At 39.9% G+C, this 17161-nt stretch overlaps 1 pseudogene; it reads right to left on the bottom strand.

Annotated features, from left to right (window-relative positions):
* The window catches only part of LOC105706467 (WAS protein family homolog 6-like), a 115364-nt pseudogene that overhangs the window by 37257 nt on the left and 60946 nt on the right, over positions 1 to 17161 (bottom strand).

The raw sequence follows: 17161 nt of genomic DNA, 5'->3' as shown, positions 1-17161 counted from the left end.
TATTTCATTCAATCATGGAGTGGGAGAAATGAGTCTGTGCTATGCTGCCCAAGCTGGTCTTGAATTCCTGGGTTCAAGCAATCCTCCCACCTCAGCCTACTGAGTAGCTGGGATTACAGGCATGTACCACTATACCTGGTTCTTTTTTTTTTTTCTTTTTTCATCCAGCCCAAAATGTCATACCCAGTTCTAATAATTTTTTTAAATGTATTAATCTCTTAAATTATGTACAAATAAAATGTGGGGCTACACTCAAAGTTTCAGTGCTAGTTTTTAGGCTAACAATTATCTTTCTAAAAATATATTCATCTCTTAAACTACGGAGAAAACAAAAAGGAGTTACAAGCCATTGTTAAGATAATACTAGCTCTTATAATTATCCATGTATTTACCTTTATTGAGATATTTCTTCATATGGCTTCAAGTTACAATCTAATGTCCTTTCCTTTCACTTTGCAGGACTCTCCTGAGCACTTCTTACAAGGCAGGTCCAGTGGTAACAAGTGTCCTTAGCTTTTGTTTTTCTGAGAATGTCTTAATTTTTTGCCCCTTTTGAAGGACAGTTTTGCCAGATATAGGATTCTTGGTTGACAGTTTTGTTTTGTTTTCCTTTTAGCACTTTGAATACATTGGCTCACTGCCTCCTGACCTCCAAAGTTTCTGATGAGATACTGGTTCATAATTTTACTGAAGATACCTTTATGTAATGAATCATTTAGTTATTTTCTCTCAAGGCTTTCAAGAGTTTGTCTCTGGTTTTTTAAAGTTTGATTATAATGTGTCTTGGTGACAGTCTCTGAGTTCATCTTACTTGGAGTTCATTGAGCTGTCTGGATGTTTATATTCATGTATTTCATCAAATTTGGGAAATTTTCAGCCATTATTTGATCAAATACAGATTATCCCTGCTCCTATTTTCCTTTTGGTACTTCCATAATGCATATGTTGGTGTACTTAATGGTGTCAAAAATGTTCCTTTAGGTTCTTAGTCCATTTTGTGCTGCTGTTAAAGGAATACCTGAGTAGGTAATTTATGATTAACAGAAATTTATTAGCTCACAGTTCTGGAGGCTGGGAAGTCTAAAATCAAAGTGCCAGCATCTGGTGAGGGCCTTTTTGCTACATTATCACATGGCGAAAAGCAAGACAGTAAGAGAATGAGAGAAAGCAAGAAGGGGCCAAACTCACCCTTTTATAACAGCATCAATCCCACCCATAAGAGTGGAGCCCCTGTAGCCTAATTATCTCTTAAAGGTTCCACCCCTTAATACTGTAACTGGCAATTCAATTTCAACATGAAATTCGGAAGGGCTAACTTTTTTTTTTTTTTTGGAGACAGAGTTTCACTCTTGCCACCCAGGCTGGAGTGCAATGGTGCGATAGCAGCTCACTGCAACCTTCGTCTCCCGGGTTCAACTGATTCTTCTGTCTCAGCCTTATGAATAGCTGGGATTACAGGTGCCCACCACTATGCCCAGCTAATTTTCATATTTTTAGTAGAGACTGGATTTCACCATGTTGGGCAGGCTGGTCTAGAACTCCTGACCTCAAGTGATCCACTCGCCTTGGCCTCCCAAAGTGCTGGGATTATAGGCATGAGCCACTGCGCCCAGCAGGGATAACATTTAAACTATGGCAGGCTATGTTCACTTTTCTTTAATTTGTCATTCTGCTCCTTAGACTTAATAATCTCCACTGTCCTATCTTCACTGATTCTTTTGCTTGTTCAAATCTGCCTTTGAATCGGGTTTTCATTTGAATTACTGTATTATTCAGCTTCAGAATTTCCTTTTGGTTTAAAGTTTTCTGTTTTTTGATATTTCCATTTCATTCATACATTACTTTCTTGACTTCCTCCACAAATTTCTTAGTTTTTTGGGCATCTTTAAGACAGCTATTTGAAAATATTTGTCTATTAGATCCACAATCAGGACTTTTTCAAAGACATTTTCTGTTGATTTTTTTTTTCTTTTAATGGGCCATACTTTCCTCTTTCTTAGTATGCCTTATGATTTTTTTGTTGAAAACTGGACATTTGAATTTAATAATGTGGTAACTCTCAAAATCTGATTCTCTCTCTTCCCCAGAGTTTTCTGTGTTTTATTTTTATTTATTTATTTTTTTGAGACGGAGTCTTGCTCTGTCACCAGGCTGGAGTGCAGTGGCGCAATCTCGGCTCACTGCAACCTTCGCCTCCTGGGGTCAAGCAATTCTTCTGCCTCAACCTCCCGAGTAGCTGGGACCACAGGCGCGTGCCACCATGCCCGGCTAATTTTTGTATTTTTAGTAGAAACGGGGTTTCACCATGTTGGCCAGGACAGTCTCAATCTCTTGACCTCGTGATCCGCCCACCTTGGCCTCCCAAAGTGCTGGAATTACAGGTGTGAGCCACCATGTGCCCAGCCTTTTCTGTGATTTATCATTGTGTGTTTTGTTGTTTTTGTGTAGGCTATCTCCGTGTTAAAGATCAATCTGAGGTATACATGTAAGGTTTCTTACGTCTTTTCTGAGCCTGCACCTTCCAGGTGCATATGCAGTCACTTCCTATTCTGAATGTGCTAGTCTTTAATGTCTGGCTCTCAAAGGGGAAAAGAGAAAACTAAATTGCCCCCCCCCACTTCTTTTTTGAGACAGAGGCTCCCTCTGTCACCCAGGCTGGAGTGCAGTGGCACAATCTTGGCTCACTGCAACCTCTGCTTCTTGGGTTCAAGCGATTTTCCTGCCTCGGAAGCCTCTTGAGTAGCTGAAATTATGGGTGCCCGAGACCATGCCCAGTTAACTTTTTTTTTTTTTTTTTGAGACAGAGTCTTTCTCTGTTGCCAAGGCTGGAGTGCAGTGGTATGATCTCAGCTCACTGCAAGCTCCGCCTCCTGGATTCAAGCAATTCTCCTGCCTCAGCCTCCCAACTAGCTGGCACCACCACACTCAGCTAATTTTTTGTCTTTTTAATAGAAACAGGGTTTCACTGTGTTAGCCAGGATAGTCTCAATCTCCTGACCTCGTGATCTGGCCACCTTGGCCTCCCAAAGGGCTGGGATAATAGGCATGAGTCACTGCAACCAGCCACAATAGCCCTTTAAATCCTCTGGAAGTCAGTTCAACTGATGGGAAGAGGCCTGCAACAATTAAGGGAAGATGCAACAACAATTGCCCCACCTGTCTTTTTTTTTTTTTTTTTTTTTTGGCACAGGGTCTCACTCTGTTGCCCAGGCTGGAGTGAAGTGGTATGATCACAGACCACTGCAGCCTCAACCTCCAGGGCTCAAGGAATTGCTCCCCAAGTAGCTAAACCTATCAGTGCATGTCACCACATCCAGCTAAATTTTGTATTTTTTGTAGAGACAGGGTTTCGCTATGTGGCCCAGGCTGATCTCAAACTCCTGGACTCAGGCAATCCACCTGCCTCAGCCTCCCAAAGTACAAGATTACAGGCATGACCCACAGTGCCTGGCCCTACTTGCTTCTATGTCTGTACTTCTGTGATCAGAAGCAGCACTCAGTGATCACAGGGTGGATCCCATTATTTCAAGGAAAGGTTCCTCTTTGCTCACCCTGGCTCCCATAAGCTGTGTACAGGTTTTTCTGAGAAACATATGCACAGCTGCTTGTCATGTGGCTTGGCTGGCAGGGAAGAGTGGAGAAGCTGTTACTGTGCTAAGGCCTGAAACTGACTGAAATTAACTGTATTTTATTGTCCAAGCTGTTCCCTGGAATTTGCAAGCCTTGAATAGACTCCTGGATTCCAAAACAGTTATATCAGACAGATTCTGCCAGTGCAATTATTTTCTAGGTAAGGAGACAAGTTCCTAGTGCTTGCTCCTTCCTACAATTCTGCCATCTTCCTACAATCCTCTCTGGGAGTCTACATTTTTAACAGTATCACAAATAATTCTGAGGCAGGTCATCTGTGGACCACAAACTGTAAGAATCTCTCATCAAGAGGGTAGCTACGGTGGTCTATTGCCTTATAAATACAGGGAATTACTGTCCTGGAGGTTCTTTAATAAAGGAGGTCAAATGATAGAGTAATATGTATTCAGGTGGGTTTTCTGAGGTCCCCTGAGAATGTTCTGTCTTGTGAAGAGTGGGAGAGCGTTTCAATTATTCAACAGATTTACTGAGCACCTACTATACTCCAGAGACTGTGCTAAGTTCTAGGGAATACACGGCAATAGGCAGATGGCCAGGATCTAACACAGAAACAGTAAAGGGATGAATAAAACAGAGATTTGAGAACTTTCCTCTACCTGGGATATCCGTGACTTTCACCTTTTAGAAAAACAGAAGAGTCAGTAGTCTTACAAGGACCCTCAAGTGGCCAGGAGATAGTACTGCAGTATTTAATTTTCAAAGCAAAGGAATGGCACTGGAACTTTGGTATAGAGGTCAAAAGAACATAGAAATTCTAGTACTAGGAAGAAAATCAAAAAAGTCCCTTCGTTTTAAGTTCTGTTGGAAGTATCTGAAAAAGACTTTATTCTGGCCAGACACAGTGACTCACGCCTGTAATACCAGCACTTTGGGAGGGTGAGGCGGGTGGATTGGTTGAGGTCAGGAGTTCCAAACCAGCCTGGCCAACATGGTATAACTTCATCTCTACTAAAAATACAAAAATTAGCTGAGTGTGGTAGCAAGTGGTTGTAATCCCAGCTACTCAGGAGGCTGAGGTGGGAGAATTGCTTGAACACTGCAGGCGGAGGTTGCAGGGAGCTGATATTGAGCGCCACTGTACTCCGCCTGGGCGACAGAGAGAGACTCTAATGTCTCAAAAAAAAAAAAAAAAGGCTTTATTCCATTTTACTAACCATTCCTGAACTCCTAAGGATGCTGGGGTGTCTCAGGACCATAGTGAACACCACTGTCTGCAGAAAACTAAGCTGAAACTTTACTAACGTCAGGAATTTTATTCTTTAATTAGATTGATCTAATTTGCTTTCTTTTTCCTAAATTTTGAACATAATAAAATAATTAAAGACTCAATTTAACCAGTCACTGATGAAGATAAATTTTAATGTATCTACTTCTCAGCTTAGAAAGTTTCAAGTCTTAGGCAAGTTTCCAAATGTAGCATTGGTGAGCATTTCCTGGAAATTTCTCTACTGCTTTTAGGAAAAGAAAGGGAATCACGATATTAATGAAACTTCATTCTTAGCTCAGAGATGTAAGTTTTTGGTTTCTGGGATAGGTTGCCCTAGAAGGCACATCCTTCATGGAGAAAAGGAAGTATGTAGGTAAGAAAAAGAGATTCCAATGTTTTATGTTTAATGTGTATTAAATAAGGCAACTTCTGTAATTCTCTGATAAAATTCTCAGTTCTTAATAAAAATGTAGTTTCTAATCAAATATATACTTCAATGTTCTTAAGTCTTAAATCTCAGTCAGAGATTTAATTCAGTCCTAAGTCTTAAATCTTTGCCTTAAAGACAGAGGCCAAAACCTCAATACTTACCCACACACATTTTGACATCATTCACAGTGAAGTCTGGATCCGGCATTCTATGAAACAAACACCAGTAAGTATATATGGAAAACGTAACTTCTCAAGTAATGTGAGTTTTTTTTTCTTAAAGTACTGAGAACTCCTCAATCAGACACAGCAATATTCACAATCAGGCTTAAAATTATTTTTAAAATATAGGTGAGTGTATATTTACATATATGCATAGGAAAAAAGAATATATAAATAAATGCATGATTTAGCTAAGGGTAGTAGATTTCAGGAGATTTAAATTTGCTGTTTTTTTTTTTTTTGTTGTTAATCTATATTTTCTCATTTACCTCTAATATGAATCACCTATGTATCAAAAGAAGAAAAACGTACACTTTTAAAACTAAATGCGAAATTATTTTCAATTACTACTGTTTTGGGTTATCAGTACCACCACTGTTTATAGTCCTGGGTGTAACAAGGCCATTTTGCAACTGTATCCAGCCAGGCTGAAAGCACTTACTTTATTCCAAGTCCATCAGAATTCTTGAAAATCAGAGGATCTCTTAAGCCACCCCGCTGGATATACTCTACATTAAAATCTGTCAACATAGAAAAATAATTATTAGAAATACAGGGAGTATAGTTAAAAAATAGATAAAAGGATCACAAAAAGGATCCTAAGTACTAAGGTATAAATAGTGTTTGTTATTCTGTGTATACAGTTGTGCTGTTAGACAATAAAATATATGCTTATTAAGAAGCATCTCTTAGAAAATATGGAGTGCACATTGAGAAGCAAAGCTTGAGGGGTTTGCCAAGTCTATATATTTCCCCAGGAAATTTAGAGCTTAAACAATATGGGGGTAGTACTATTAATGAGTTATCTCATAAATGCTAAACAGAAATTATCATCATCTTGTCTCTTAAGAGTAAAAAAAATTAATTTTGACCACTACAATACATATATGATATCCTTGTCAGTTTGCCAACGATCAAAGATGCATGGTACACATGGAATTCCACCCTCAGTTTTGGTGGGGTAGGTATACACATAAAACGATTTTTATCGTACGGTTTTTAATTAAACTGAAAACCAAGGGAAGGAAGAAGGAAGAAGAAGTCGTTAGGCAAAAAAACTCCAATAATACTCCTGCCCTAATAAAAGATTACTTCTAATATAGCAGAGAATGACTCACAGGGTGGGAGGACTCGGGGTCGAGTGCATACAAGGGGCACTGAATAACAAGAGAAAATAACATCAACAGGCAATATTTTAGCTAGATAAATGCTAAACCCCCAATGCTCACATTCTATGACTTCCCACACCAAAGTACTATATGTTGGAACCAAAATTATACTGACCTTTTCCTTCCATAAAAGTAACAAAATTGGCATTATATTTGTTGGTATGCAGTTTCTCTTCCAAGTCGAAAGTTCTTTTCCCTTCAATTTCATCATCTGAAATGCCATCATCTTCATAGCGCCGTCGCATGGTACCACGCTGGGAGAAAAGGGAACATATGGATGAAATCATGCACTTTTTCATGCCTACCTACAAGTGGTCATAGATTTCCCTACATGTGCAAAGTGCTACTTTCAAACTCAGGTGCTATTTTCCTTGCCTTATGGATCTTTCTTTCTCTCAAGATAGGTGATACTCTCAGAATGCACAGTATATAATGATGTTTTAATGAGCCACTGGGTCCTTTATGCATTTTGTCTTTGCTAATTCTTTGATTCTAGATATACAAATTCACGATAACAACGGGACCAAAGAGAGTCTACTATCTCTTTCATTTCATTTGTCTATCATTGTTTATCAGAGTGGGGACAAACTGTCTTCATAGAAATTTCAAGCCAGGATACAAAATGTCATTTTTTCATAAGGGAGAGCTGTATTTAAAATTAGCTTTGTAAAGCAATCTCAAGAATAGACTAAAACATTTGAATTAATGGATCAAAAACTCTTGTCTCGGATAAAGGAAGAAAGTTAATCTAGAGAACAGCATTCAAGGCTAGGTGCGGTAGCTCACGCCTGTAATCCCAGCACTATGGGAGGCCAAAGTGGGTGGATCACCTGAGGTCGGAAGTTTGGGACCAACCTGACCAACACGGAGAATTCCTGTCTCTACAAAATACAAAATTAGCTGGGCATGGTAGCGCATGTGTGTAATCCCAGCTACTCGGTCAGGAGGCTGAGGCAGGAGAATCACTTGAACCCAGGAGGTGCAGGTTGCAATGAGCCAAGATCGCGCCACTATACTCCAGCCTGGGCAACAAGAGCAAAACTTCGTCTCAAAAAAAAAAAAAAAAAAGAATGAACAGCATTCGAAACAGCATACCATCAATATTTAGCTTTAAAGATAACGTCTTTCTAAAGAAGATATACAAATGGACAATAAGCACATGAAAAATGCTCAATTCTCATTAGTCATCAGAGAAATGCAAACCAAAACCACAATGAAATACCACTTTATACCCACCAGAATGGCTATCATCAAAGGAATAAACAATAACGTGTGCTGAAGTGAATGTAGATCAATTGGAAACCTCACACATTGCTGGTGGAAATGTAAAATGGTACAGACACTGGCAAACAGTTTGAAAGTTCCTCAAAAAGTTAAAAAAAGTTATGGTAAGACCCAACAATTCTTTTCCTAGGTATATATCCAAAAGAACTGAAAACGTATGTTCTTTTCAAAACGAAAGCTTATACACATGTTCACACTAGCATTATTCACAACAGGCTTAAAGGTAGAAACAATCCAAATGTCAATCAATTGATGAATGGATGAACAAAATATGATATACCTACACAATTAGATGTTATTTAGCCACAAAAAGGAATGAAGGGATTTCCAGCTCTCTGGAATCCTCTCTCACATAGTGGAAGCAAAAAAAAAAAAAAAGAATGAAATACTGCTATGTGCCACAACATAACAGTATGCATGTTATGTTCTGAAAACATGCCAAGTACAAAAAAGCCAGACATAAAAGACCACATATTGTATGACTTCATTAAAATAAAATGTCTAGAATAGGCAAATCCAGAGAGACAGAAAGTAGATTCATAGTTGCCAAGGCTGGAGAAAATGAAGAATAAGAAGTGACTGATAATAGTATGCATTTTTTTGAGAGCAATGAACATTCCGGAATTAGCTAATGATGACATTTGTACAACTCTGTGAATATACTAAAAAACCACCAGATTGTACACTTTATTTTTTATTTTCTGAGATGGGGTTGTGCTCTGTCGCCCAAGCTAAAATGTGGCAGCTTGATTAAGGCTCACTGCAACCTGAACCTCCTAGACTCCGGTGATCACCTATAGCCTCCCATAGCTGGGACCACCAGTGCCCACCACCACACCCAGCTAATTTTTTTTATTTTCAGTAGTGACAGGGGATCACCATGTCGGCCAGGCTGGTCTCGAACTCTTGTGCTCAAGCAATCTGCACACCTCAACTTTCCAAAGTGCTGGGATTATAGCTGTGAGTCACCACACCCGGCTGACTTGTATACTTTAAATGAGTAGACTGTATGGTATGAGAGTTCTATCTAATAAGCAGTTACTTTGAAAATGTTGCTTATACTTCAAGTTTACCTTTTAATACAGTCATGCGCAGTATAATGACATTTCAGTCAATGATGGACTGACTGCGTATATATGACAGTGGTCCCATAAGATTACAGTAGAACTAAAAAATGCCTATATCCTAGTGACACTGTTGCCATCAGGACATCATAGCACAACACATTACTCCTGTTTGTGGTGATGCTTGTGTAAATCTAACTGTGCTGTCAGTCATGTAAAAGTGTAGCACATACCATTATGAATAGTACACAATAAATGACTGTTACTGGTTTATGTATTATTCTGTAATTATTATTTTAGCATGCATACCTTCTACTTATTTTTTTCTTAATTTTAACTGTAAAACAGCCACAGGCAGGTCTTTTAGGAGGTATCCAAAAGAAGGCATTGTTGGCCGGGCGCGGTGGCTCACGCCCATAATCTCAGCACTTTGGGAGGCTGAGGTGGGTGGATCACGAGGTCAAGAGATCGAGATCATCCTGGGCAACATGGTGAAACCCCGTCTCTACTAAAAATACAAAAAAATTAGCTGGGCATGGTGGTGCGTGCCTGTCATCCCAGCTACTCAGGAGGCTGAGGCAGGAGAATTGTCTGAACCCAGGAGGCAGAGGTTGCGGTGAGCCGAGATTGCGCCATTGCACTCCAGCCTGGGTAACAAGAGCGAAATTCCGTCTCAAAAAAAAAAAAAAAGAAGGCATTGTTATCACAGGAGATAACAGTTCATGCATGTTACTGTACCTGAAAATCTTCTAGTGGGAAAAGACGTGAAGGCAGAAGACAGTGATAATGATGTTCTGTGATACTGATGATCCCAACCCTCTGCAGGCTAATGTGTATGTTTATGTCTTGGTTTTTAACAAAAAAGTTTAAAAAGTTAAAAAAGATTTTAATAAAAGCTTACAGAATAAGGACATAAAGAAAATGCTTTTGTATAGTGGTATATCTGTGTTTTAAGGAAAGTATTATAAAAGTGGAAAATTTGAAAAAATTCAAAAGTATATAAAGTTAAGAAGTTACAGACTAAGCTTAGTTTATTATTATAATCATTATTTTTTTTTGAGACGGAGTCCTGCTCTGTTGCCCAGGCTGGAGTACAGTGGCATGATCTTGGCTCACTGAAACCTCTGCCTCCCGGGTTCAAGCAATTCTCCCACCTCAACCTCCCAAGTAGCTGGGATTACAGGCACCCGCCAACATGCCCGACTAATTTTTGTATTTTTAGTAGAGACAGGGTCTCACCATGTTGGCCAGGCTGGTCTTTAACTCCTGACCTCAGGTGATTCATCCACCTTGGCCTCCCAAAGTGCTGGGATTATAGGCATGAGCCGTAATGCCTGGCCTAGTTAATTACTGAAGAAAAAATTTTATAAATTAAAAAATAAAACACTGTTCATAAAATCTACAAAAGTGTCCTAGGCCCTCACATTTACTCACTATTCACTCACTGACTCACCTAGAGCAACTTTCGGTCCTACAGGGTCCGTCACAGGAAGTGCCCTATACAGGTTCCATTTTTTACCTTTTATAACATATTTTCACTGTACCTTTTCTATATTTGGATACACAAATATTTACCACCATGGTATAACTGCCTATAGTATTCAGTACAATAACATGCTGTACAGATTTGTAGCCTAGGAGCTATAGGTTATACCATATAACCTAGGGGTGTAGTAGACTATGCCACCCAGGTTTGTGTAAGTACACTCTATGTTGTTAATACAATTATGAAACTGCCTAACTATACACTTCTTAGAACATATCCCCACTGTTGAGTAATGCATGATTGTATTTTACTTTAGCCAGTGTTAAAATTTGTCGAAATTTCTCACATACATACCAAACAGGCGATTGGATGTGCCAGTGGCAGTGGTAAGGGTAAAGTCACCCTACCTTTATTTGTGTTAAGAACAACCAAATCTGGAATTTAAAGCTAAATACTGACGGTCTAGAACAGATTACATAGCACCTGAAGTTACATAAACACACAAGAAAATGAGACACTGGAGAAAGGTCTCTTAGGAAGTGGAAGTCTGTGAAAGGGCAGAAATAAGTCATAAAAAATGAAAGAAACAAATCTATTACACACTAGAGGAAAGCAAGATTCAACTCATCAGTTTTAGGCAAAAATACAAAGGCGAAATCTGGTATATTTTCCATATTTAGTAAAAAACCTTAGAACACTCTCTTACCTAGTAACTTGGCTGCCACAAATCACAGTTCAAAAGCCAAAAGAAGGTTATTTTTGATAGACTTCATTGACACTAACAATGCCATCATCATTCAAAATATTTTTAGAATATGGAGTTGCTGCACTCCAGTCTGGGCAGCAGAACCAGAACTTGTCTCAAAATAACTAAATAAAAATAAAAATAATAAAAATAAAAACCAGGCTCACACCTGTAATCCTAGCACTTTGGGAGACCAGGTCAGGTGGATCACTTGAGCCCAGGAATTAGAGACCAGCCTAGCTCATGTCAAAAGGTGTCTCTATTAAAAATACAGAAACTGACTGGGCATAGCGGCTCACACCTATAATCCCAGCACATGGGGAGGCCGACACAGGCTGATCATTGCAATCAGGAGCTCCAAATCAGCCTGGCCAATATGGCAAAACCCCTTCTCTACTAAAAACAAAAAAATTAAGCTGAAGCAGTGGCTCCCACCTAGCACTTTGAAAGGCCGAGACGGGCAGATAACCTGATGTCGGGAGTTTGAGACCAGCCTGACAAACATGGAGAAACCCCATCTCTACTAAAAATACAAAATTAGCTGGGTACAGTTCCTGCCACATGCCTGTAATACCAGCTACTTGGGAGGCTGAGGCAAGAGAATTGCTTGAACCTGGGAGGTGGATACATTGTGCCATTGCACGTCAGCCTGGGCAAGAGTGAAACTCTGTCTCAAAATAACTAAGTAAATAAGTAGCCAGGAGTGGTAGAAAGCATGGTGGAAGGCACCAGTAATCCCAGACACTTGGGAGCTGAGGCAGGAGAATCGCTTGAAACCAGGAGATGAAGGCTGCAGTGACTGAGAGGGCACCCCTGCACTCCAGTCTGGGCGACTGAGTGAGACTCCGTATCAAAAAAAAAAAAAAAATACAAAGCAAAACTGGGCCGGGCAGAGTGACTCAGGCATGCCTATAATCTCAGCACTTTGGGAGGCTGAGACAGGTGGATTACCTGAGGTCATGAGCTCAAGACCAGCCTGAACAACAACGTGAAATCCCATCTCTGCTAAAAATACAAAAATTAGCCTTGAGTGGTAGAAGGGGCCTGTAGTCCTAGCTACTCAGGAGGCTGAGACAGAAGAATTGCTTGAACCCGAGAGGTGGAGGTTGCAGTAAGCCAAGATTGCACCAGTGCACTCCAGCCTGAGTAATGAATCAAGACTCAGTCTCAAAAAACAAACAAACAAATAAGCAAAAACTGTGGTGGGAGGTTACCTGAGCCCGGGGAGGTCCAGGCTGCAGTGAACTGTTACAGCGCCACTGCAATCTAGCCTGTGTGACAGGGTGAGACCTTGTCTCAAAATAAAAATAAAAACCCGTGCGTGACGTTACACCTATAATACTGCATCATTTTTTTTTTTCTATTTTGAGATGGGGGTCTCACTCTCTCAAAAAAAAAAAAGGAAAGAAAGAAAACATACTTAATGGCAAAAGACTGAAAGTTCTCCCCCTAAGATTAGGAACAAGACAAAGATATGTTTGTTCCCCATTTCTAATCAACACTGTATTTAAGTTTCTAGCTAGGGCAATTAGGCAAGAAAGAGAAAAGTTTGGAAAGGAAGAAGTAAAACTACCTCTATTCACAAATGACATGATCTTGTACACAAAAATCTACAAGAAATACACACACACACACACACACATATAACTGAAAGAGCTAATAAAATCAGTTCCATTTCTATACACTAGCAATGAAAAATCCAAAAATGATTTTTAAAAAAATCCATTTACAATAGCATAAAAAAACTAAGAAATAAATTTAACAAGGTAAGTACAAGACATATACTAGAAAACTACAAAGCATTGTTCAAAGAAATTAAATGATAGCTAAGTGGAAAAATGTCCTGTGTTCATGAACTGAATGGCATTATCAAGATGAAAATACTCTCCCAAATTGAATTCAAAGCAATTCTTACCAAAATCATAGCTTTTTTTGTGTGTATTTTTAGTAGAGTGAGGTTTCACCGAATCACAGTTCTTTTTTTTTCTTTTTTTCTTTTTTTTTTGGCAGAAATTAGCAAGATGATCTTAAAATGCATATGGAAATACCAGGAAACCAGAATAGCCAAAACAATCCTTAAAGAGAACAAAAGAAAGCTGGGAAGATCACTTGAGTCAAGGAGTTCAAGACCAGCCCCTGGTTCTACAAAAAATAAAATATTAGCCAGGCATGCTGGTGTGTGCTTGCAGTCCCAACTCCTCAGGAGGTTGAGGTAGGAAGATGGCTTGAGCCCAGGTGACTGAGGTTGCTGTGAGCCGTGTTCACACCACTGAACTCAGGCTGAGTAACAGAGTGAGATCCTGTCTCCAAAAAAAAGAACTCACCATAAAACTATAGTAATCAAGACTGTGTGGTACTGGTGTTTAAGGACTGATGTATAGATAGAATAGAAAGGAGAATCCAGACATAAACTCTTATACTTATGGTCAATTGATTTTCAACAAGCACACCAAGGCCAGGAGCAGTGGCTCATGCCTGTAATCCCAGCACTTTGGGAGGCCAAGGCGGGCGGGCGGATCACTTGAGATGAGGAGTTCAAGACCAGCCTAGCCAACATGGTGAAACCCCATCTCTACTAAAAATATAAAAATTAGCTGGGCATGGTGGCACATGCCTGTCATCCCAGCTACTCGGGAGGCTGAGGCAGGAGAATTGCTTGAACCCAGGAGGCGGAGGTTGCTGTGAGCCAAGATCGCACCACTGAACTCCAGCCAGGGCGACAGAGCGAGACTCCATCTCAAAAAAAGAAAAAGGAAATTTAAAAAAAAAAGCATGCCAAGACAATTTAATGGAAAAAGGATTTTTAAGAAACTGTGCTGGGACAACCAGATATGAACATGTCAAAGAATGAAAGTGGATCTCCACCTCACAGCACACACACAAAAATTAGTTTAAGATGAATGAAAAGCTTAAATGAAGGATCTAAAACTAAAAAACTCTTAGAAGGTTTTATGTTGTAAATATTAATGATTTTTGATTAGGCAATGGTTTTAGATTCTTTCTTTCCTTTTTTTTTTGAGACAGGGTCTCACTATAGCCCTGGCTGGACTGCAGTGACATGATCTCAGCTTACTGCAACCTCTGCCTCCTGGGTTCAAAAAATTCTCCTGCCTCAGCCTCCCAAGTAGCTGGGACTATACAGGCATGTGCCACCACACCTGGCTAATTTCTGTATTTTTTGGTAGAAAAAAATTTGCCATGTTGGCCAGGCTGGTCTGGAACTCCTGACCTCAAGTGATCCACCTTCCTCGGCCTCCCAAAGTGCTGGGATTTCTGTTTAAGAGACAGGATCTTACTCTGTTGCCCAGGCTGCAGTATAGTTACACAATCATAGTTCACTGCAGCCTCAAACTCCTGGGCTCAAGCAATCCTCCTTCCTCAAACTCCCAAGCAGCAAGGACTGTAAGCCCCTGTCACCATGCCTGGCTAATTATTTTTTGTCACGGTGGGGAGGTCTCACTATGTTGCTCAGGCTGGTCTTGAACTCCTGGCCTGAAGCAATCCTCCACCCTGGGCCTCCCAAAGCACTAGGATTACAGGTGTGTCCCACTACGCCTGGCTTATGCAATGGTTTCTTAGACATGACTCCAAAAGCACAATTTGACTTTGACTTCCTCAAACCTTTTATGCTACAAAACACACTGTCAAGAAAGTAAAAAGATAATCTATAGAATAGGATTTTCTCCCATTTGCAAATCATATATCTAATAAGGACCCAGAATCTACAATATTTAAAGAACTTTTATAACTCAATAATAGAAAGGACCAAAAAATGGACAATTTAAAAATGGGCAAAAGATCTGAATAGCTATTTCTGAAAGATACACTGATCAATAAGTATATAAAACATTATAGTAATTATTTCAACATCATTAGTCATTAAAAAAATGCAAATCAACACCACAATGAGATACCACTTCATACCTAATAGTCAGATAAGTGTTGGTGAAGAGGTAGAGAAAGTGGAACCCTCATTTGCTGCTGTTGAGAATGCAAAATAGCACAGCAATACCTTTGGAAAATAATCTGGCAGTTTCTCAGATTGTTTAAACATAAAATTACCATATGATCCAGTAATTTCCACTCCTAGGTCTCTACCCAAGAGAAGGAAAACATACATCTAAACAAAAACTTGCACATAAATGTTCACAGTAACGTAATTATAATAACCAAAAGGTATGGAAAATAATTATGTACAAAAAATAAATAAATAACCAAAAGGTAGAAAGCACCCAAAAATCCATCAACTGATGAATGAATAAATAAAATGTAGTATATTCACACAATGGAGTGTTTAGCAACAAAGGGGAACTAATTACTGATAAATGCTACAACCAAAAACACCATGCTTAGTGAAAAAAGTCAGTCACAAAAGGCCATGTTATATGATTCCATTTATATCAAATATCCAGAATAAGTACATTCACAGTACAGAAAGTAGATTAGTGGTTGCCAGGGGCCAGGAGGAAGGGAGATAGACAATAAATGCTAAATGTGCACTGGGTTTCTTTGGGGTAATGAAAGTGATCTGAAATTAGATAGTGATGACTGATGTTTGCATAACTTTATGAATATACTAAAAACCACTGAACTGCATACTTTCAAAAGAGTGAATTCTATGGCACATAAATTTTGTCTCAAAAAATAAATGGCAAACCAGGCAGAGTGGCATGCACTTGCAGTCCCAGCTACTCAGGATGAGGCAAGAGAATCACTTGAGCCCAGGAGTTGGAGGCTGTAGTGTACTATGAATAGCTACTGCGCTCCAGTCTGAGCAACTTAAAAATATTCAGTCACTATATAATGATAATAGTAATAGTAAAAAGTTGGCAATTTGTTATTGTTTTGGTTTTTTTTTTTTTTTTGAGAGGCTGTCTCATCCTGTCACTCAGGCTGGAGTACAATAGCATGATATCAGCTGACTGAGACCTCTGCCTCCTGGGTTCAAGCAATTCTCATGCCTCAGCCTCCCGAACACCTGGGATTACAGGTGTTTCCCATCACACCTGGCCTTTTTTTTTTTTTGAGATGGAATCTCGCTTTGTCCCCAGGCTGGAGTACAGTGGCGCAATCTCGGCTCACTGCAGCCTCCACCTCCCGAGTTCAAGTGATTCCCCTGCCTTAGCCTCCCGAGCAGTTGGAACTAGAGGCATGCGCCATCATGCCTGGCTAATTTTTTGTATTTTAGTAGACGGGGCTTCACCATGTTGGCCAGGATGGTCTCAATCTCTTGACCTCATGATCCACCGTCTTGGCCTCCCAAAATGTTGGGATTACAGGTGTTAGCCACTGCGTCTGGCCTTTTTTTTTTTTGAGACTGGGTCTCACTCTGTTGCTCAGGCTTGAGTGCGATGGTGTGATCTCAGCTCACTGCAACCTCCGCCTGCCAGGTTCAAGTGATTCTCCTGCCTCAGCCTCTGGAGTAGCTGGGATTACAGGCACCAGCCACAATACCCAGCTAATTTTTGTATTTTTAGTAGAGATGGGGTTCCACCATGTTGGCCAGGCTGGTCTTGAACTTCTGACCTCAAGTGATCCACCTGTCTTTTGGCCTCCCAAAGTGCTGAGATTACAGGCCTAATTTCTGTATTTTTAGTAGAGACCGGGTTTCACCATGTTGGCCAGGCTGATTTCTAATTCCCAAACTTAGGTGATCCGCCTGCCTCAGTTTCCCAAAGTGCAGGAATTACAGGCATTTGCCACTGTGACCAGTCATAAATAGGCAGTTTGAAAAAGAATAAAAGGTAATGCTATATATATATAATTTTTTTTTTTTGAGATAGAATTTCACTTTTGTTGTCCAGGCTGGAGTGAAACAGTGTGATCTTGGCTCACTGCAACAACTGCCTCCCAGGTTCAAGGGAATCTCCTGCCTTAGCCTCCCAAGTAGCTGGGATTACAGGC

The sequence above is a fragment of the Aotus nancymaae genome, unplaced genomic scaffold, assembly GCF_030222135.1.
Source record: "Aotus nancymaae isolate 86718 unplaced genomic scaffold, 86718_ANA_hifiasm-v0.15.2.pri h1tg000059l, whole genome shotgun sequence".
Taxonomy (NCBI): domain Eukaryota; kingdom Metazoa; phylum Chordata; class Mammalia; order Primates; family Aotidae; genus Aotus; species Aotus nancymaae.
The sequence above is the reverse complement of the archived record's forward strand: the minus strand, read 5'-3'. Positions and strand labels throughout refer to the sequence as shown.